Below are 23,552 nucleotides of genomic sequence, written 5' to 3'. Positions count from 1 at the left end.
CCACAGAAATCTTTTGAATCAATTTCATTGTGTTTCAATTGTTTACAAATCAAATTAAAATCGCTGATGATCCATTTACATTGTTCTGGAGTGAGCTGGTGTGTTTTTATTCATATAATCAAACGGTGAAAATAAAGAACAGTGATCAATCTCATAACTTCTATAAGGAATGCAAAATAAAGAGTAGGGCAAACACGGATTCCTAGAATCACCAAAAGGAGGAAGCATCACTGTGAGTAAAAGGATTAATTCACAGTCAAAAACAGTGCGTATAAAAGTGGTATGAAACACACCGGAGAGCATTTGACTCAATGATAGGTTGCAATGACAGATAAGATATCTATCTATCTATTGATATCCATGGTGTTCACGGACAAAGTAAGAATCACTGGAGATACTTGTACACTGTCACTGTGTGGGTGTGTTGTTATTCCTATAATATAGATATCCACGATGTTCACAAAGTAAGAATAACTTTAGATAATTGTACACCGTGTGGGTGTGTTGTTATACCTATAATATACAGTGGAGCCTCGTTAATCCGGACACTTTGGTCCCCAGCAAAATCGTCCGGATAAATGAAGCGTCCGGATAATTGAATCGCATATTTTCTAGCTTTACATAAGTAACCATTATATGCCTACTTTATTGATGCATAGTGAATTAAACACATTCCATCATTGGATTTGACCATTTGCATTAGTAAATAAATTATGATGATGTTAACATTTACATGTATATCATAGCACTAAAATTTAATGTACGTGTTCAGTGTATTTCCCTGTGCTAACATTGTACATATACATGAGCCCTACAAATAAATATACAAAACTGTGCACCGTATGCACTAAAACAAATAATGAAGCACTTTATGTAACTATAAGTAAATGGATAATTAGTAACTAACATAATAATTTACACTTCAAACATTTCATCACACTTTAACTTCTTAAAGAGGCCGGTAATTTCCATCTGTCATGATTCGCGGGTTCGGCGGTCTGTTAAAACAATCTTCATCGTCCAAAGTTGATATAAAAATTTCGTGATTATCATGTCAGTTGACAACATTCTTTAACCAGAATTCAATCTGCCAGAGTTTATATTTCTTATTCTATAATTATCCAAGACAATATCGGGAGAACAAAAATCATTTAAGCTCGTAATATCAAGACCTACTACTGCTTTGATCTAGCCACGCGCACCTATTATTTTCATGATGCGATAATAACGGAACAAAACTCGGGTGAAACTAACATTACGGGTACATACAAAATTTAATTGTAATTTTCCTTAAAATGGTAATTTTCTCACTTCTACCCAGAGTTTAAAAATTTGAAAGCAATAAAGCTCTACAACATCGTAACATACATGTATATTTCACGCCAATCAACAGTATAAAATCCAGAATCTAGAAGTATAATCTACATGCACTCTTTAGATTTACATAAGCCGATAATCAATTTACGAATCAGTACAATTGATATGTGTAGCAGTTAAAAAAATCATCATCACGGCATCATGTTTAATTTATTAATACTGTTAGGAAATTTATCAAGACTATAAAATAATATGCTACAGATTTATATACAAAATTCAACACTACACTCGATAAAGAATATGTACGAAAATTGGCAATGCAATGTCTCGATCGGCACGTGCAATCTAATTGACATATCACCACACACCACCTAATTATAGGGAGGTGTTGACAAGGTACAGGTAATCGCTCCAATTAGACAGTTTGGCTTCTTTTCTTTATAATTTACCCCTTGTTAAAATTGTCTGACAACAGACCTTCCCTAAACAAAATTACAATTTTCAATGCATTATAACGTTTTGTAGTAAAAAGTGACCGTCCGGATCCGGAACGCGAATTTCCGGATTAATGATGCAAAATAATGTATAAAAATTCCGTTCCCTAGAAAAATCGTCCGGAAGGTGAAGCGTCCGGATTAATGGCGTCCAGATTACCGAGGCTCCACTGTATATATATATATATATATATATATATATATATATATATCCATGATGTTCACAAAGTAAGAATCACTGGAGATACGTGTACACTGTCACTGTGTGGGTGTGTTGTTATTCTTATAATACATATATCCATTATGTTCACAAAGAATCATTGGAGATACTTGTACACTGTCACTTTTAGATTCCCCACATAAAGTTTATCATCCACACAAAGACCACGAGGACGATATACTCCTTCTTGTTGTGATAGTACTAGAGACAAGAACTGGCCGTCTTTATCAAGAAGATCAACAGTGTTATTCTCGTTATCACACACCAGGATATGACGGAGGGCATCAGTACATATTCCATAGGGAAGAAATCCTGACTTCTGACCTGTGTATGAGAAACTGTGTTTTCCTGATTTATTCACCACCACCACTGTCTGTTTTTCAATGTCTGATGCACATACATCACCATTGCCGTTTTCTGTGATATACCATGGACAGTCATACAGTTTATGTCCTTTGCTATCCCTCTGTATGTTTTGTAATTCTATTCCTGTCTTGTCGTACCGCGTCACTTTAGCCTCTGCAGTCTTCCTCATCCCCACCAGTATGTCCCCGTTGATGTGTGAGGAATGTATGCTGATTGGTTCCCAAAATCGTGTTTTGATTAATTCTGTGATGTTATTATCCAGTATCGTATTGATAACTCTAGTTTTGTCGTTTGTAAAGATTAGATTCCCGTTACGTGTGACTGTGTGACAGCCCGATCTACCACTGGTTGTTATTTTCTTCAACTGATTTCCCTGTAGATCTGTTTGGATAATGTTACCTTTTGTGTCACTGACCCAGAGTCTGCCTGGTTTATCTAATGATATATGACATGCTGTTCCAGCATCTGGTACATTGAATGTCATGATTTTTGTGTATGGGGAAGATGGAGGCTCCGTTTGTTTCCAATCAGATTCCTTTCGTCTGTCCTCTGTTTTCTGTTTATTTGTAGATTCCTGTCTTGTTTCTTTGGGCTTCGTTTTTCTTGTCTCTGTTTTTGCTTCTTGTATATTTATTTTCCCGAGTAATTTCGCAACATCATTGTTACAGTATTGACCGACAGCAAACACAGGTGTAACAGGTCTTGATCTTTCCGGTACTGGTTGGGTTTCCTGGATTTTTTCGGTGAGTTCGGGAATTAAGTTTGTGAGCTTTGAGGAGGATAGATGACCAAGAAACACTCTGGCAAGGTTATATAGATATGCAATGTAATCATTAAATCTTCTGTCTTGACTCTGTAATTTCTCCAGCAATAACTGTTCTATAGTGTCCGTTTGTTGTATATTTTCTGACACCACTGAGTCCACCATGTTTTTGAGGAACTCTTCACCAGCTTTCATTTCTGTTCTTAAGCTGTCCATGAAAATCTTTATTTGTATGACATCACCTTTTATTTCTCTGTGTACTTTTTGTGATTTGGGAAGGGAATCATTAAGGATTTTGCAAACCTCCTCATGGTAAAGTGTCATGGTTTCTTTATAGACGATCTCCAGATCATTGAAGTTATGGCCCCTATGGTTTTTTTGTGTTGCACACTTAGAACATAGTGGAAGATGGCATTCCTCACAAAGCATGTCTAAATCTTTAGTCGGGTGGATCTTGCATTTCTCCACAGGAAGATGCCATTTTCGTTGCTCATAAAGGACCACATCATGGCTTGTGTTTTCTGGACTTCTCAGATGTCTGTCTCTGCATTGTTCACACATTTTCTGGTGGCAAACGTTACAATAAAATTGACATTTTTTCTCACAGTCTCTAATTTCGCACTCTAATAAATGTTGGAGTGTTCCCAAGTTTGGTGTCATGGGTTTGGAATGTGCCATCTGAAATAGATTAATGTATGAAAGGTGAAGATAACGAACAGTGATCAATCTCATGAATTCCATACGCAATACAAAATAGATAGTTTGGCAAACACGGATCCCTGGACACACCAGAGGTGGGATCAGGTGCCTATGAGGTGTAAGCATCCCCTGTCAACCAGTCACATCCACCGTGAGCCCTATATCTTGATCAGGTAAAAGGAGTTAACCGTAATCAAAATCAGAGTGCCACGAACGGCCTAACAATCGGTATGAAACACGTCAGACAGCATTTGACCTAATGATAGGTTTTATTGGAAAGCCAGAGTGTTATAACGACCATTTTAATATATGAACAACAGAATATCTTTTCCTTTAACGAAAGTTACTGAGATGAATATTTCGTTATGTTGCTATGTATAAATGCATTTATTATATGTTTACTCCTTTATGCAGTGGATATTACCTATTACATAAATTCTAATTATCACACTATGTTTTCCTAAGCCGTTTGTGACGTCACAAACAAAGGGAAATTTTACGTTATTTGTTTCCAAAATGGTAGGAAGCAAAATTCACAACGATATAGCTGTGTAAATGAATAACCTGGGGTGTTAACATGTGACATAAAGAATCTCCCATGGCTCAAGAATAGAGAACGCACAACTCGTTAAATATAAATAATATCAAACCACAAACCAAAGTAGATCTTATATAAATTAGACTCCGTGGAATTGATGCTTCCTATCAAGAACACTACATTCTATGTTCACAAATCATAGATAACATTATCTTAATTCTCTTGACAATTGTTTATGAAATATGGTTGTTTCCATGTTCTTTTGCATGTGTCTGCTGAAATGTTCTCCGAGAGTACGGTCACGTGCTACCCTATTAGATCCAGATCTATAACGAAAGGTCGACTTGACAGGAAAGGCCGAGTAATATTTCGATTGACACCGATGAGAACTTGCATTTGCACTTGTGCATGAAAGGTGAAGATAACAAACAGTGATCAATCTCATGGAAGCTTATTTTTCCCACATCATCCTTTTTAACCTTGCGTATATATTTTCTCTCACCGCCGCGGTGGCCGGGTTGTTAGAGCGTTCGCCCCGCATGCGGAAGGCCGGTGTTCGAAACCTAAGTCGTTAAAATAGGTAGTGAGAGTTCCATCACCAAACGCTCGGAATCAGGTGTGAATGTCACGGGTCCTCGGAGATGACCTTAAAACGTGTCACAGTAGGTGTGGCACGCTAAAGAACTCTCACTGCTCAATGGCCGTAAGCTCTGAGCATAGGCCAAAATTTGAAGCCCTTGACCGGTCTTAGTGACGTCTCCATATGAGTGAAAAATTATCGAGCGAGACGTTAAGCAAGATACAATCAATCATATATCTGCGGACTCCTGGATATACCACAGGTGGGATTAGGTGTCGAGGGGAGTAAGCATCCCGTGAGCTCTCTATCTTGATCACGTGAATGGAGTTCTTCGTAGACAACATCAGTATGTTATCAGCTTGTCACGATTTTATGTAAGCCATTTCCAGTGACAGTATTAATATATTTTTTTATGAAACCTTTTTGTATGTATTTTCTGTAGTTTAATCACGATTTTATGTAAGCCATTTCCAGTGACAGTATTAATATTCTTTTTTATGAAACCTTTTTGTATATATTTTCTGTAGTTTAATCACGATTTTATGTAAACCATTTCCAGTGACAGTATTATTATTCTTTTTTATGAAACCTTTTTGTATGTATTTTCTGTAGTTTAATCACGATTTTATGTAAGCCATTTCCAGTGACAGTATTAATATTCTTTTTTATGAAACCTTTTTGTATGTATTTTCTGTAGTTTAATCACAATTTTGTGTAAGCCAGTGCTAGAATTCATATTCTTTTAATGAAACGAATATTTTTTTTTTACACTGTTTTAGATATGTTCAATTTCTAATTGTAGTTTATTGTTGTTTTAATGTAAAGCGCTTAGAGTAATCTTTTTTTATATATATATATATAATGCGCTATATAAATACTGTAAATAATAATAATAATAATGATATGTAAAGAACAGTCAAGCAATTGGTGTGAAAGACGTCAAAGTCATGAGAATTTTAACTGCAACATTTCATGACTACATGCTTTTCAATGCTATTGTGCTTTATGTAATATGCCGCCATAAAGGATCGCAGTTCATGGTCTCATTTTTCAAAGCTGAATTTCTCTCTCTCTTAATTATACCATCATCAAATGTATATAGAAGCATGATGATTTTATAAGGACCAAGAACAGAAGGCAATGCTGGTATATCTAAGCAATAAAGAAATCCATCTAAAGCTGGAGCATGTAATGACTAAATGGACTTGATATATGTATATCATTAGGAAAATATACAAGTTGGTCTCAATTAAAAGCCAATTTCGCTTGATTATGCTTTTTTCTTTCCAGAGAGAAAACATTTTAACGAAACGTAAATTTCACGAATGATCTCACAGATAAACTTATATGTTCAACCCATCAACAATTAATAAAGATATTAATACACATTCACGGCTGTTGGATTTTAGTGATCTTTCAAGTTAAACAACGATGGATGCAATCCTCAATTCTGAATGGCTATACGATATATGCTTGTATTGTAAATAATCTGCAGTAAAAGGAATGACAAACACAAATGAAAAAATGCTACAGAAATTGGATCTCAAAATGATTACCTGTACACGGTGTCGGGTAAATAAACGTTGAACCTTGTTATTCATCACGAGTCAATATCCATAGTTATATATGCATATCAAAACATAATCAGCATACCTACATCATATGCGGTTGATATAAAATCTTGTTAGACGAGAAGTTTTAGACAGTTCCCACGGCTAGGTTTTCAAACTCCCAACCATTAAATTCCTACATGGGATTCAACAATTTTACCATTGTACATGCTCCAATGATATGGATCTTTACTGCGTGAAGGTTGTTTAAGTTAGCTCCACCGTGTGACTTATCAAAGCTAATGGTTCAAAGTGAAAAAAAAACTGTATTAATTTCCGCTTAAATTTAATCAAAATTAATCAACTTAATAGGGGGAAATCACAGGGGCTAAGCCCGTTTTGGGCCCGAACTCTGTGATACCATAAATATAGAAAGGGGTCTAACTCTGACACAGATAAAAAACTAACCACTCGCTTCAAATGCCTAAAAAATCTTAAACTAGCTAAGCTATGCGTAGTTTGTCGTTTTCCCTGCATAGATTAATTTTTTAACTACTTGCATGCCAAATCTCAAGTCACTGGTTCTTAAACTAACAAAGATATACGTCATCGTTCTCTCGATTTCACTTGTTTATTTTCACTAGGACATTTACCGGTCCAGGTCACGGAGTCGTTTCTCGCCTATGACAGTAGCGAAATTCAGACTAGTATGGAAGATTTCGGACCTGTCAATTCAAATTTCACATCAATTATATGCTACTTACTTCCTCTTATTTTAATAATGTTCTTCGTGTAGACGTTACACGACTCATTTTTCCTCAGCCGCATCAACTGTTGACAAGAGCTGCCGTTTTAATAAACGCACTAAATACCCGATAGACTTAAAATCTCAAATACCTTAAAACTGATCAAAACATTATTCTTGTGATATTGCACTTAGAGAAGAAAATTGAACATTATTTCTTGGCTTTTTTAATTTTTTGTTTTTGTTTATTCTATTTCATTTAGATTATTATCACCCATTTTCCCCTTCTTTAAAGTTGCAGACATTTCGGGTATTTAGTGTATTCATTAAAATGGCAGATCTTGTCAACAGTTGATGTTGCTGAGGAAAAATAAGTCGTGTAACGTGTACACGAAGAACATTATTAACATATGAGGAAGTAAGTAGCATATAATTGATGTGAAATTTGAATTGACAGGTCCGAAATCTTCCATACTAGTCTGAATTTCGCTACTGTCATAGGCGAGAAACGACTCCGTGACCTGGACCGGTAAATGTCCTAGTGAAAATAAACAAGTGAAATCGAGAGAACGATGACGTATATCTTTGTTATTTTAAGAACCAGTGACTTGAGATTTGGCATGCAAGTAGTTAAAACATTAATCTATGCAAGGAAAACGACAAACTACGCATAGCTTAGCTAGTTTAAGATTTTTTAGGCATTTGAAGCGAGTGGTTAGTTTTTTATCTGTGTCAGAGTTAGACCCCTTTCTATATTTATGGTATCACAGAGTTCGGGCCCAAAACGGGCTTAGCCCCTGTGGGGGAAATGTGCATGTTGCCACGTTTTAAATATATCAGACATACAAAAAACAAACGTATAAATCAACATCAGAAAATCACACATAGTAGAAAAAAACAATAGCGAAAACAAATAAAAACTTGTTAAAATGACAGTATTTTTTAACTATAAATAGCTGATTATCTATGGTCATCGCAGTTCAAACCTTTCTTTTTTAACAAATGATTTTTTCTCTCTCATTTATACCAGCATAAAATGAATATAGAAGCAGAACGATCTTATAGGGATCAACACAAGAAGGCAACATTGGTGTATCTAAGCAATAAAAAGATGCACATAAAACTAAAAACATTTCAGAATTTGCATAGCACAACTGAATGCAATTGAAATCTGTACATTATGAGGAAAATATTCAATTAAAGGAATATTCACTTTTCATTATTAATGCGTGTGAATTCAAATAACAACACATGATTGGTACATACGTTATCTTTGGTTGGCCTACATTTGATGTTCTTTTTCTGTTGGAAGATTTTGGAATGCAGTACGAGACTTTCCGAGATGTTTTACTTACTTCCTTGTCCGTTAGATAAATATAGATTTAAATGGCAAACAAATACACACAGGCATGAATAATGAATGATGTGTAAAGAATGATGATAACAGTATTGTAGGAAAATGTGAAATTTTGCTAACTACGGTATGTTAAATATAAATGAGAAGAAAGTTTCGAAATTCAATACAGTTTTGGATTTTCTCGAATTCACATGAGTTATGTTACAATACCTCCAAACGTCAGGCAGTCAACAGTCCAGTCGATTCTCCTGACATATTGAAGTTCAGAGTCCTAGCTAATGTGTTCAAGATATGTAGTACTTGGGGACTTCATTAAGACTAGAGTAGAAAAGACAGACAGTGTTTATGATGGCCCGGGTATGACAAATACTTATGTCAATAATATTATATAAATATTGCATGTAGTTACGCCTCGGATGACAATGGTTTCTCGAGGGGTGAAATATGTCAATGTTTCCCTCAACTACATGCAACATTTGAGCCTCGTCAGATAGAAATCGACTGTGTGGCAAAATTTTCACAATTTCATGTTTTTATCAATTTAGATGGTACATGACATAGGGATAAAAAATAAAAAAACGCACCTAAATATCTGTAATAATAGAAAAGATATTGAAGTTTGAAAATGGCGCCTTTACAAGGTTACTTTAAAATCACACCGATATTTTACATTCAATTGTGACGTCATGATTTTTTGTAACATGGTATGTTACTTAATTTTATCATTATGTTATAATGATGTAAATCAAAAATACAAATAATTCAGCTTTGTCTGATGAAATTCATGTACATTCATTCCTCCTCAGGAACTAGACACTCGACATCTTTGTAAAACGCTTTTACATAAAGGTCTGATCTCGCGGAAGAAATATCACATTCTCTGATAAGAAAGTCAACCTGGCTTCCGGAAATTCAGTGCGCATAACAGCTTAGAAACATACCTAATAGTGGCATTGATGAACATTCTTTTAAGGTTTAAATGTTTGTGAACAAATATTTCCTTTGGGGTTAGATAACGTGACATAAAAAGTGATGTCGTGACCAGTAATTTCAAAGGCTGTCAATGGAAGTAAAAGTCCAGGTCGGGTGAAATAAACCGTCAGACTAGGCTAAATGTCAGATGGTATGGGATTTCGATAAAAGACACAAATAGAAATGCGTTAATCTGACGGGATATTCGCCGACTTCAGTAAAGATTTTATACCTCTTGAATCACCGGGGAACCACATGTTTTGGGTCAATCATTGCGTCTGTATTTGTTTTGTCATTGAGTAGGGAGTGTACATAAGATCTATACCAGGTATCCACACTTCAAATCAGGTGCTATGCATGTTTTTAAGTGAGCGACATAGAACTACAATTTTGTTTTATTATACTGAATCTTATACAACCACCAAAGCAGAAAATCTCACGTCTGTTGACATTTGATCAGTCATAGGCATGCGATATTTCATATATCGATGAAAGGTGAAGATAACGAACAGTGATCAATCTCATAACTCTTATAAGCAATACAAAATAGAGAATTAGGCAAACACGGACCCCTGGATATATCAGAGGTGAGATCAGGTGCCTAAAAGGAGTATATGTTCTAGTTACATATATTTCATTTTTTTCTTTGTTTAGAAAAGGGGTTTTCGTTTGAGATAATGGGAAAAGTTAGGTCAATACAAATAGATACCACAATAATGATAAATGGAAAACATGATTGAACGTAACCAGCCCTCGTAAAATTCAGGCGGTGATATGAGTCCCTCCCAAGAGATCATAATTTTCATTCTCATCTTTGAAACGAAATCTCGCGGTAAAATGTGATTTTTCCGACGATGGTTTTGAACAAAGTGACATGTAATATATAAATATATTACTGAGTGAATATCGACGATCTATTTCAGCAATTCAAGATTAAGTGACAAATACAGTTCCATTCACATCTACTTAATTACCGTGTATATTATCGGGGGGTGTATTCAATTATGTAATATCACCACTCTGAACATATATCACTGTCTCTTGCTATCAAATCACAAGCATATTCATGTAAACGTTGATGTAGTAAACAATACGAATTCTTTTTCGATGGTTACCCTAGTTTCGTTCATGTTCGGTGCGGAACATACTGTGTTGCTGTTTTACACATATTGTTGCTGTGTTGGGATTTTTTTTTTCTGTTGGAGGCACATGAGATAACTCTGTACATGACCATGTATAATTAGAATACGTGTTGAAAATTTTACATAGAAATGTTTCAGGGATTGACAATTTTTAAAACCACAGGGATACAGAGCGTTAAAGTAATAATTGAATATTCTTTTGTAGCGTAAATTCAAGTAATAATGGTTCATGTCCTTTTGTAGTATTAAGTTGTATATGTTATAAACATTGGAGCAAAGTCATCAAAGCCCACAAGACAGAAGAACAATTTCTGTCAAACTGTTATAATAATTACTGTGCAGGTTTTATTTTGTTAAACCTTTTATCAATTGATTGTAGATTTTAAATGAGGCAATTTATATAATGGCAATTTAGAGGTTTGTAACGGAAATTATACCCATAGTAACATTTTGTTAAATTTTTTTCTCGCAAAAGCAACTATAATTCAATTTGTTGAATGAATCTGCTTCCTTCAAGAGTGTAGATTAAGTTTGTTTTCTCTTGAGACTTTAATCTCTGATTCCAGTTAAGGGTCATATTGCTTCCTCATCATATGACCTTTGATCCAAACAAGGTCAAATTTGGGGATTTTAGAAAAATTCGTGCATATGTTAACAAGAGGCCCATGGGCCACATTGCTCAATTGAGTTACCTTGACACATTAACAGTTTTCCTTATATATTTGCATGTAAAACTTTGATCTCTAGTATGGCCCAAACCTACCCCCGGGGCTCATGGTTTTTACACACTTGATTCTGCAGTATGCCAGGAAATTTGCATGTAAATGTAAAATTATTTGGCCCAATGGTTCTTGACAAAAGGATTTTAAAAGAATTTCCCTATATACCTGTATGCAATACTTGGATCCCCTATAGAGGAAGATTTTTAAAGATTTTCCCTAAATATTTGTATGTAAAATTTTGGTCCCCTATTTTGGTCCCATACTACCCCAGGAACCATGATGGTAACAAATTTGAGTTGACACTATGTTAGGAAGCTTTCATTTAAATTTGTACTTTCCATGCCCATTGATTTTTGATAGGTGCAGCTATGTTAAGGCTTCCCGGAGTTCGAAATGCGTTCAAAACATACATTGGATTGCGAGGTCGGATTTTGGTTTTCACTTGTAATTTATATACTTAAGTACAGACAATTTATATAGAAGGTTCTCTCGGCTATATATTAGCATATTTGTTATGATATCACATGACTTCGTTGATCAGGTGACGGTCATTTATAATTTTTGAAGTGTTTCACATAAATCGCTTCAGCTCAGCTAATTTAAAAATTATTTTAAACTTTTTGTTTGATAAATGAACTCACCGTATCCTTGTGTATCTGAAATGTGCTTGGGAAAAATGGTAGTATTACTTGCGTACAAAATACACGTATTTCATGAAGAGTTCAACTTACCGACACATTTGCCTACACATTTGAGGGTAATCTGTATTCAAACAAAGCCATCACACTTTTAACCAAGCAATATTCGGGTAGAAGACAAACTCCGCTTACGATTTCCGTAATAGATCTCAAATGAATCCTCATTAATTACCTGCGCTAGACTCTTTAATAAACACATCATAAATTCTACCTCTTATCACTGGTATAAAACGAAGTACATTTCAAAAGCATATTTTTCGAAAGCAGTGTAAACACGCTGAATTTCAATCAAGGGTAATTAAACAAACTATTTTAAAATATTCGGACATATAAGATATTACAATACAATTCAGACACGTGAATTTTGCAATAGCGTTCTGGCAACTTATAGGCAGTTTGAAATAAGGCCTAGAGATTTTGACACTCTCCCCGTCATAATAGCTCAATTTTTCAGTGATTTGACGTCATTTTCCATTATGATGTCATATATTGGTAGTTCAGAGAAGTAAAGGCATAAAGTGCACTGTGATATTCTATAAAGGAATCCTTAACCTACCCGCGGGGAGATTTTTAAAGATCTCCCAATATATTTATAAAATTTGTATCCTCTATTGTGGCCCTACCCTGGCTAGTGGCCAGTCAACCGGAATTCAATAGAAGTGTGAAATCATTATCAGCTTGATTTTATTATAATCGTGATTACTTTATAATCGTGACTTCATTATAAGCGTGACTACATTATAAACGTGATCGTTATAAGCAAGTAAGCAAAATCATATCGCAGGATATGAGTTATTCATAATTGTGATAGTTTTATGTGATCGAGGCATTCTATTTTCATTGTATATGTAAGGTGAAGATAACGAACATTTATCAATCACCTAAGTCTTATAAGCAATAAAAAATAGAGAAATGGGCAGACACGAACTCCTGGATATACCAGAGGTGGGACCAGGTGTCTAGAAGGAATAAAAATCCTTGTCCACTGGTCACACCCGCCATGAACCCTATATCTTAATCACGTAAACGGAGTTATTCGTAGTCAAAATCAGTAAGCCAAGAACGGCATAACAATCGGCACGAGACACGTCGGACAATATTTGACCCAATGATAGGTTGAATTGGCAAACTAGATCGTTATAACGACCATGGATTTGCGACACGCTGACTTTGAACGATACTGTTGGAACCCTTGCACCATTAAATTATTTGTCAGTAGCCTGCCTCGATTTGAATATGACCATACAGAAGAAGCTCTTGCATTGAATGAAAAACCTCACATTTTCATCTACCTGTGGTGATTAGTGTCGTGATGACCAGAGTTCCTTTTGTAAATATGCATATCGTAGTACGGAACCTTTGTTATTAGATCAAAGCCGTTAACTTTCGATTTTGGTGCTTGTTAAAGGACCCTTACTACTGTGTTAATTGTTTTAGGTTAGTTGGTGTTTGATGTAAATGTTTTGAATTAGCTGAGTTTTTCTAAGGGAACTCTTATCATGATATGGCCCTTCGGTCATCTGTTGAAATTCTTTTTGTTTAGGACGATCTGTTTCTTAACACGTTTTTTTATTCTCTTGAGATCTCCAAGTCTTCTTCACAGTCCTCAATGTAATTCTACAACTGTCAGCAGAAAATCGACAGTCATCTGATGAAAATGATGACAATTATGAAAATGGTTCTTCTCATGTCTCCTTTGAGATCCCTTCCTGTAGGATACACAGCAGTGCACCATATATGACTGTTGCTTGAACTCAAGATCTTCCGATTGCAAAGCAAATGATCTACTACTGCGCTACCGCGACCAGTTGGTGCACTGGGTCACAAAATACCAAGGAATCTTCAATTATGAAAATGGGAGTATAGTAAATCCCCAGACCCAGTTAAAGGAGTTCGTTTTAGCAAAACGCCATTATATCCAATTAAACAATTCGTTATTTTCCTCTCATATTGAATAAATATCACCTTGCAGTAAGCGTGACTTCAGTATAGGTGATACTTCATTATAATCGTAATTATGAGCATAATAAGCACCACAGTGCACACTGGATCCGAGTTATTCATAATCGTTTTCCAGCGAGATATTCTATTTTCATTGTAATATCATAGGTCATTTAAGACGCACTTGTTAACATAAAGTGAACACGGACATATGAACATCACAGACGTGTACGATCTACGTCCTTGTTGTAAATGATGACTTACAAACTTCATAAATTTCATTTCAGTATTTTAATGTAAAATCATATAATTGTATTATAATCAAACAAAACATTGGATAGGCCGAAGTTGTTTGATGAGCAAATGTGTATAAATATAAGAACGTCATGCACTCAAATATTTCTACCTCGACCCAAAAGACTTCAACTTTTGACAAAAAAGCTTGGAATCTCCTTAAATACGTCAAAGAAAAATATACAATAAAAGAAGAAATAGCATGGGAGACCAATACCTGGTGACGTTTGAGGGTTACTCGGTTTGTTGAAGGTCCTAATCTACTGTTTGAAGATATACTAACTTTATAAAACGTAATTCTTTGTGCCGTTATGGCCACCTCTTCCGGCACTATCGCCATTAAAACACTATTCATACTTTCTTTCAACACTTACACTGACTGTCTCAATTATTGTTTACATTTTTGGTCATTGTAATTCTATATAATGAAAACCGAAGATAACGAACAGTGATAAATCTCATAACTCCTACAAGCAATACAACATAGATAGTTGGGCAATATTATATTCTATAAATGATCACATAAATCTGTTGATTCAATTTCATTCTGTTTCAATTGTTTGTAAATCAAATTAGAATCACTTGTGAAAAGTTTATATTGCCCAAGGGTGGATTGGCGTGCTGTTATTCTGATAAACAAAAGGTGAAGATAATAAACAGTGAAAAATGAAAAGTAGGGCAAACTCGGACCGCTGGAAACACCAGTGGCTGGATCATGTGACCAGGAGGAGGAAGCTTCATCGTCAGTATTGCAGGTAAGTGGATTAATTCGCAGTCAAAATCAGTGTGTATAAAATGGTCTAATAATTCGTATGAAACATGTCAGACAACATTTGACTCGATGATAGGTTTTAATGGTAGATTAGATATCTAGATAAAGTGATAAAGTGATAATCTTTGAAGATACATGATGTTCCCAAAGTAAGAATCACTGGAGATACTTGTACACTGTTACTGTGTTGGTGTGTTGTTTTTCCTATAATATAGGTATCCATGATGTTCACAAAGTAAGAATCACTGGAGATAATTGCACACTGTCACTGTGTGGGTGTGTTGTTACTCATATAATATAGATATCCATGATGTTCACAAGGTTAGAATCACTGGAGATACTTGTACACTGCTACTGTGATGATGTGTTGGTATTCCTATAATATAGATATCCATGATGTTCACAAAGTAAGAATCACTGGAGATACTTGTACACTGTCACTGTGTGGGTGTGTTGTTATTCCTATAGTATAGATACCCATGATGTTCACAAGGTAAGAATCATTGGAGATACTTGTACACTGTCACTGTGTCGTTGTTCCTTTAATATAGATATCCATGATGTTCACTAAGTAAAAATCACTGGAGATACTTGTACATTGTCACTGTGTTGGTGTGTTGTTTTTCCTATAATATAGATATCCATGATGTTCACTAAGTAAAAATCACTGGAGATATTTGTACATTGTCACTGTGTTGGTGTGTTGTTATTCCTATAATATAGATATCCATGATGTTCACTAAGTAAAAATCACTGGAGCTACGTACACACTCTCACAATGTTGGTGTATTGCTAACAAAGAATCACTAGAGATTCCTGTACACTGTCACCGTGTTGTTGAATTGTCCTACATAAAGATTGTTCTCCTCATCAACACACACACTACGGGGGCTGTATACTCCTTGTTGTTGTGTAAGTACGAAATACAAAAACTGGCCGTCTTTATCAAGAAGATCAACAGTATTACTGTTGTTATCACACACCAGGATATGACGAAGGGCATCAGTACAGATTCCATAGGGAAGAAAACCAGACCTCTGACCTGTGTAGGAGAAGTTGTATTCTCCTGATTTATTCACCACCACTACTGCTTGTTTTTCAATGTCTGATGTACAGACATCACCATTGCCGTTTTCTGTGATATACCATGGACAATCATACAGCTTCTGGCCTTTGTTATCCATCTGTATGTTTTGTAGTTTTTCTCCTGTCTTGCTGTATCGCGTGACTTTAGCCTCTCCATTTTTCACCATACCCACCAGTATCTCCCCGTTGATACGCGAGGCGTGTATGCTTATTGGTTCCCAGACTCCAATTTTGATGAATTTTGTGATTTTATTATCCAGTATCATACTGATGACTCTAGTTTTGTCGTTTGTAAAGATTAGATTCCCATCATGTGTGACTGTGTGGCAGCCCGACCTACCACTGGTTTTTGTCTTCTGTAAGGAATTTCCCTGTAGATCTATTTCGACAATGTTACCTTTATAATCACTTACCCAGAGTGTCACTGGTTTATTTAGCGATATATGGCAAACTGGCCCATCAACTGGTGCTTTGAACTTAAGAAGTTTGTTGTCAGGGGAAGATAGAGTCAATGTTTGTTTCAAATCAGATTTCTTTTGTATATCCTCTTTCTTCTGCGTACGTGAGGGTTCCTGTTGTCCTCTTGTGAACTTTGCTTTCACTGGCCTTGTTTCTTGTACATTCATTTTTCCGCGTAATTCCCCGACATCATTTTTACAGCAGTGACCGGTAGCAATCATGGGGGTGACATATCTTATTCTTTCTGATAGTGCCTCTGCCTTTGTTCCTTGTACATTGTTTCTCCTGGGTAATTCCACATCATCATTTTTACAGTTTCGACCGGCATTGAACACGGGTGTAACATATTGTGTTCTTTCTGGTTGTGTTTCTGCCTTTGTTTCTTGTACATCCATTTTTCCGAGTAATTTCACAACATCATTTCTACAGTATTGACCGGCAATAAACTTGTAAACAGATGTAACACATTTCTGTCTTTCTGGTATGGGTTGAATTTCTTGGATCTTCTCAGAAAGTTCGGGAATTAGGTTTGTGAGCTTTGAGGAGACTAGACGACCATGAAAGTCTTTGACAAGGTCATTGAGATAGGAAATATATTTCTGAAATGTTGTACCTTGGCTGTTTACTTCTTCCCGCAATGACAGTTCTATGTTGTCCACTTGTTGTATATTTTCTGACACCACTTTGTCCACCATGCTTTTGAGAGACTCTCCATCAGCCTTCATCTCTGTTCTTAAGCTGTCCATTGTCATTTTTATTTGTATGGCATCATTTTCTATTTCCTTCTTAATTTTTAGTGACACGGGAAGGAAATCCTTAAGGATTATGAAGACTTCCTTATGGTAAAGTGCCATGTTTTCTTCATAGACGGTCTCCAAATCAATAAAGGTATGCCCCTTGTGATTTCTCTGTGTTGCACACTTTGAACATAGTGGAAGACGACATTCCTCACAAAGCATGTCTATATCTTTAGCGGGATGTATCTTACATTTTTTCACAGGGAGAGGCCATTTGCGTTGTTGGTAAGGGACAACTTCATGGCTCTTGTATTCTGGATTCTTCAGATGTTCGTCTCTGCATTGTTCACACATCTGCTGATGGCAAGGATTGCAGTGAAATTGGCAATTCCTTTCGCAGAATTTAATGTCGCACTCTAGAAAGTGTTTGAGTGTACCCATGTTTGGTGTGATGAGTTTGGAATGGGCCATCTGAAATAGATTAAGGAATGTATATTTAGAGAAGCCCTGATAACATATGCATCTGTATCATAAAGCATTAACCACAACGAGGAAGAATTGCGCACTTGTTCCTGCCTATATAAAACTTGCATCAGGGGGAAATAATGAATAGTAATTACTCTCATGAATTCTATGAAGAATGGAAAACACAATTACAGATCACTAGAAACAACAGAGGTGGGATCAGATGTATGTACGGAGCAACTGTTAATTTTGCATTTCATATATGAGATTTTTCACTGTTCGTTATTACTAAAGACTACAAATTCTTGTGAGATTAAAGAAGCAAAAGAGGAAAATATATAGGAAATAACAAAAGAGGAAAGGGGAGTCAGAAGGGATGGGGACCTGTTTACCCATTGCATTAACAAGTTCATCTGCAGTAAGCTAACACGGTGTTTATCAGTGTAAGGAATACTTCGGTCAAATCAAATATATTCTATATAACTCATAGTGAAAAATATAGATATTCTAAATAGCAAATAATGAAAAATTAGAGGTATTCTATATAACCCATAGTTAAAAACAACATTCCCTAGGTTCCATCATTTGTCATTACATGAAAGGTGAATGTAGAAATAGAGATAACAAGCAAATTTCAATACATCGAGGTGAAGTTTCATTCTTCGTGATATATCTTCATACGATGCAAATGAAATTTGCTTACGCGTGGGACGGAATTACAACTTTCTGATACACAGTTTAATCTGATTTTGGGTTGATACGTGCATATTCCATAAATAATTGGAGGAAGGAATGGTTCCACGTTTGTTCCACCAGGGTGAGCTCAGTCACATATACACATGAACAGATCTGGGACTTTTATTACCCCCTCCCCCTCCCCTGTCGACCGGTCACACCCGCCGTGAGTCCTATATCCTGATCAGGTAAAGGGAGTTATCCGTAGTCAAAATCAGTGTGCCAAGAACGGCCTAACAATCGGTATGAAACACGTCAGACAGCATTTGACCCAATGATAGGTTGTATTGAAGAACTAGATCGTTATAACGACCATAGAATTTGCGAAATGCTGACATCAATCGAGATTGTTGAAACCCCTGTACCATCAACTTGTTTGTCAGTAGCTTGCCTCGATTTAAAAACTTACTATACCATTAACATATAATATATACTATTACAGAAAAAATAAAACACCCACACAAAGATTAAAAATTTCAATAAGTGCAAATATTAAACATTAATGTATCTTGGTCTTGGGTTTATCCACAAAAATGTTTTTCCTCAAAAGGGAACTCGTATCAGGATCTGGTACTTCTGTGGACAGTTTAAAATTTCTTCGCTTAGGACGATCTGTTTCTCGACTGGTTCTTTATTTTCTCGAGAACACTAAGTCCTCTTTGTAATACTTGTACTGATTTTAATGTAATTTGTACAAATGTCAGAACAAATTGCCTGCCACGAGATGAAAATAGCTCCTCTTATGCCTCCTCAGAGCTCACTCTCTGATATATTAAGTTTCTTTATCTGACACATGTTATAGCCATTTGTATTTCATTAACCAGCCCTCGTGAAATTCAAACGGTGAACGAATTCTTAGGGCTTGAAATGGAGGCATATTGTTTTCCATCAACGCAGGCCTATACGTCTTTCCTTAGCCTATGATAATCATTTTCATACTCATTTTTGAAAAGAAATACACGGTTACATTTGATTCTTTCGACGATCAGTAACATGGTCTTTACTGTATTATTATAATACCAAGTGAATATTGACAATCTATTTCCATATTTCACATTCACACCTACTTAATCACCTTGTATAGTATCGGGTGAGGCGTACTCAGTTACGTAATATCACCACTCTGAGACATGAACCATTGTACCTAATCTAAGCACAATCGTACTCAAGTACACTTTGGTGTAGTAAACAATAATAATTCTGTCTTCTTTCTCGTTGTCCTAGATTACGATCGACAAGGACCTCACTGTGTCGTTATCATTTAGTTTTTTTTACAGTATCGCGTGTTCTGACTCACACATTGTTACTGTTTACTGTGTCGGGGGACAATTATACTGAGTCGGTTGATTGATTGATTGATTGATTGCGGTTTTACCCCGTTTTTTGGCAATATTTTAGCCATTTGACGGCAGTTAACTAATTGAAATATGTTGGGTTGTGAGTGTTTGAGGTCCTTGACAGCCCCCAGTGAGCCTACTCTTTCTTTGAATTAGTGAAAAGGTCTTTTGCTTGCCAAGGCGGTTGTTGTCTTTGGCATGAGACACACTTTAAGGGCCAATGCGACGGACATAAACGTCAAAAATATATAAACAGATAAAAACACATCATTTCGTGTATGTCAACAGTTGTATATTCATTGTTCTGTCAAAAGCACATTCTTGTAAATATGTATAATATAGTGATTCTCAATATAAGTAAACACTCCTTGCATTGATTGCACATTAGCAAAAAGTATATTCTGCATGGCGTAAGTTCACTGTGTTCTAAAAGAATGTGATGCATAGTTAATGGACAGTTATAAGATATACATCCAGACTGCAGTTCTCTGTTTAGGTGGAGCCGCACAGTAAAAACGCTGATGGAGAACCCTTTGTTCTGCAATAACTGTATGATATGTAATCTAAATCATGCTGTAAATATTTTTTTATTTAAGTAAAAACCTGATTTCTCGTTACAGATTTCAGTTTGATATCTTAATCTTAAACCATACCAATATTTCATTATTAGTTTCATTGCTAACGGTCTAATGCTGTGTTGGCTTGCTGGGTATGAAAGATATATAGGTTTGACCTTTAACCTCAGAATTAAGCGTCATACTTGTAATTGAGCTAGACATTAAACTTCAATTTCAATAATGGACATAACCTGGTCTATGAAATAACACACAAATTTCATACCTTAATTCAATAATATAAATCCGACAAGGAACTGTTTTTCACCTACCATAAAGAAAATCATTATCTTATCAATTTTTATGAAGCAAAACTGACTGATAAACATATATTTGTAAATGCTCAAGCTGAACCTTTTTTCTATGAGTAGAATGACGCGTTACCTTGTTATGACCCAATCTATAGATAAAGATCGTGTCATCAATCTTCAGTGCAATTGGTACATCGGTCTTTTCCGTCAAGTCGAGAAAAAAAACAATTGGAAAAGGCTAATGGTTCCGCTGAGAACTTACACAAACAAATGTGCAAGCTGGCTTTCTCCCCGGTTTAGCCTCGCATTTTCTGTTTCAAGAGTAACGGCATAGGAGTCCCTCTATGTGTAAAACTTATACGGTACCAATTCTGATGCACCAGATGCGCATTTTGACAATTAATGTCTCTTCAGTGATGTTCAAGCCGAAATTTTGGAAATTCGAAATGACGAAAAACTTGTAAGAGTTAAAAAGAAAAATAGAGTGCTAAAATTGGAGCAAATTTCGTCCAAAGATCAGAGCTATGCATGAGGGATATCTCATGGTGGAGAATCTTGGAAGCTTACCACTACCATTACCAACAGAATACACGTTTTCCAGACCAGATGACTGAGAAAAATCTTGTGTATCTTCTGGCCAAGAACCATCAGCAATGAAGAGCTCTACGTGTATAGACAAACCAACACACAGCCTATTTCCCTTGTGGTAAAGGAAAGGAGATGCATATGTCATGCTTTAAGAAGCGTCGAACAGGGTTGCAATGAGATGCAACAGAGGGAAAGACCAAGAGTAACATGGCTTTGTACAACAGAAAGAGAAATGAAGGAACTGGAATGGAATAGGGACAGATCCAACGTTGGTTCCAAGACAGGCAGCAGTGGGGAGCTCTGGCGATGGCCTTATGTGCAAACCAGCACGAAGGGGACTAGGTAAGTACATATTTTCTGTGTTAACCTCCACGCAATTAACATTAGGGCAAAGACGGATCCCTGGATATACCAGAGGTGGGTCAGGTGCCTAAGAGGAGTAAATATTCCATTTTGAAAGGTTACATCCGCCGTGAGCCCTATATCCTGATCATGTAAACGGAGTTAACCGTAGTCAAAATCAATATGTAAAGAACGGTTTAACAATTGGTATGAAACATGTCAGACAGTATTCGACCCAGTGATACTTTGAATTCATATATTAGATCATTATAACGATCACAAAATTTGCGAAATGATGAAGTGAGAATTATATTAAGTAAACAAAGATTTTATCATTTGCATACAGTTCACTTTCTTTTCTCTAAAGCATCGTTCAGCAACGCAATCCGTAAAATACTGGAAAAAAGAGTACATCTTCAAATCACATTCTTATTCTTATCATAAGACATTTAAATTTTGATATGATGAATGTATAAAAGTCCTGACATAATTCTGAATGTGTGGCATTTTTGGCCTGTTAAATATTCTCAAATCTTTCACGTTTTAAGATAGAATGCTAACCTGTTTGCACTGTATTGCTAAATAGTGAATGATCATTATTAATTTCACCGTTTTACTAGAACTATACAGATGAAATCATAACAACAGTAACATAGGGATATCAGATACCACTCGGATAACACAATAACACATACACAGTAGTCCACAAATAATTTGTCTATATATATCACAAATTAATGCCGACGAGTATGCCAGACGATGTCTAAATGTGAAAAAGAAGAACTTGATACCCTGTCAGAATGGATTTAAAGTATGAAAGGAATATCAAGATACCGTATTAGATATATCTAAAAACAAAGGTACATACCAGCTCTCCTTCTGTGTTTAGTAAACCAGAAAATATGAAAAATGTAGACATGTTACATGAGAAAAGTTGCTTGTAAAAACAATACCTATGTTTTGTAAGGCTCATTATTACAACCGCATTGTAAAGGAACTTGACATTAATTAGGCATTTGATCATCTTACTTAATTCCACACTTGATAATCCTACAATGTATTCATTCTCCTAGTTTCCTTTCAAAACAAGAACTTCCTCAAATCATGCTTCAGTTTACCCCCGTCAATGGGATGGATAAATATGAGTTACCGCACCTATACTAGATTCGAAAAACTTCACCAAATCCATTCCAAATATAGATATATTGCTGGATCCAGTAAATGTTCTTTCATGTTCCTATTTTCACTCTTTACGTAATTATTAAATGCTGCGATTTTAATTTAAACACATTTCATTATGTATATGACAGTAGGATTAGGCAGCCTACTTAATCCTTCTTTAAAAGCGTTACATGTACATATCATAACACATATGAAACAGCTAATGGAAAATACAAAGGAAAAATTACAGAATACAAAAGAAAAAGATAAACTATTGCTACGTTTGACATACCATAGATACAGTAGGCTGTAATTATCAACGTATAATAGAGATATTAAGAAGATACATATGATTACATATACACCAATAAACATATCACAAGTAACATAATCATCTTGTTTCTTGTGTGCCGTACATTCAGATTGAATCTCCATCTTTTTACGTAGGTATGGACAATAATGAAAGGGGTGCTGAACATTTCTTCATCCCGATTTACTGGGTCTCTAAGGTAATTTTGAAATGGGACAAAAAGGGGAAAAGATGTATGTTTAAACTCAATAAAAAGATTAATCAAATTGCATATTGATTTATAGTAAATAGAAAGGG

At 35.6% G+C, this 23,552-nt stretch overlaps 1 pseudogene; it reads right to left on the bottom strand.

The window, feature by feature from the left end:
• Positions 1-628: 628 nt before the first annotated feature.
• LOC125661069 (uncharacterized) lies at positions 629-18,199 on the bottom strand (annotated as a pseudogene).
• Between the last annotated feature and the right edge of the window lie 5,353 nt (positions 18,200-23,552).

Source organism: Ostrea edulis, chromosome 8 (assembly GCF_947568905.1).
Source record: "Ostrea edulis chromosome 8, xbOstEdul1.1, whole genome shotgun sequence".
Lineage (NCBI taxonomy): Eukaryota > Metazoa > Mollusca > Bivalvia > Ostreida > Ostreidae > Ostrea > Ostrea edulis.
Note: the sequence above shows the minus strand (reverse complement) of the source record. Positions and strands in the feature narration are given on the sequence as shown.